Genomic DNA, 1,317 nt, shown 5'->3' with positions numbered 1-1,317 from the left:
GTGTGTGTGTGTGTGTATGTGCATGTATATGTGTATATACATATATATATTCCTGATGTATATACCTTTTCGTGAAATCAAAATCGAGCTAAATTCGACAACTGGCACCCATGCCAACGTCTCCTTCATTGGACACTAAACTCGGCTTGCAAAGACCTGTTGGGGCAAGTGAAAGTGAAATCGTGATGGCACCGTCCGAGCGTGATTGTTGCCAGAGCAGCTGTTTGGCTTCCGTGCCAGTAGCACGTAAATAGCACCATTTGAGTGTGATCGTTACCTGCATCGCCTTCCTGGCACTTGTGTCGGTGGCACATGAAAAGACATTCGAGTGAGGTCGTTGCCGGTGCCGCTGGACTGGCTCCTGTGCAGGTGGCACATAAAATACACCATTTTGAGCGTGGCCGTTGTCAGTAGCACCTGACTGGCCTTCGTGCCGGTGGCACGTAAAAGCACCCACTACACTCTCTGAGTGGTTGGCGTTAGGAAGGGCATCCAGCTGTAGAAACTCTGCCAAATCAGATTGGAGCCTGGTGTAGCCAACTGGTTCACCAGTCCTCAGTCAAATTGTCCAACCCATGCTAGCATGGAAAGCGGACGTTAAATGATGATGATGATGATGATGACATTGATTTTTTAAATTTGCACTATTATTTCTCTTTTAATAACTTTCTCCTACCTCTGTTTGTACTTTATCTAATAAGAATAATATAATATAATACACCTAATAATAATAATAATAATAATAATTGATTCCTTTGTATGTATATACATATGTATATATATTTTAATATATGTATATGTGTTTATGTATATTTACGTATATATGTAAAAGTATGTATATATGTATGTATTTATAACTTAACTTTATGAACTTTCTAAACTCTCTGACGAAGCGCAGACACACCCAAGTTCCTTAATCTTATTTACCAAATACTTCAGTTCACTTGAGGGATAAAAGTAGAATGGGGTACTATGACCTCTTGGCTGAAACAGCTGTAAGATTTTATCCTACTTTCTAAGTTCTACGTTATATATTTTAATAATTACTGGTATTTTTATATTTTATATATTATATATGTAAAGTATATGTTATACATGTATGTATAATGCTACAATTGTCTTTTTAAAAAAAAAAAAATAGACATAATATAATGTCTATAAGTTGATAAATACCAACTCTTGATCTCCTCCATTTTCTTATTGCTTTATATATATATATGTCAATGTGAATACCCGTCAGAGTGTAAGTATCTTGAGAGAAAAGCTGAACATTAGAAGCATCAGTTGTGGTGTGCAAGAGAGACGATTGCGCTGGTA

The sequence above is a fragment of the Octopus bimaculoides genome, chromosome 20 (assembly GCF_001194135.2).
Source record: "Octopus bimaculoides isolate UCB-OBI-ISO-001 chromosome 20, ASM119413v2, whole genome shotgun sequence".
NCBI lineage: Eukaryota > Metazoa > Mollusca > Cephalopoda > Octopoda > Octopodidae > Octopus > Octopus bimaculoides.
The sequence above is the reverse complement of the archived record's forward strand: the minus strand, read 5'-3'. Positions refer to the sequence as shown.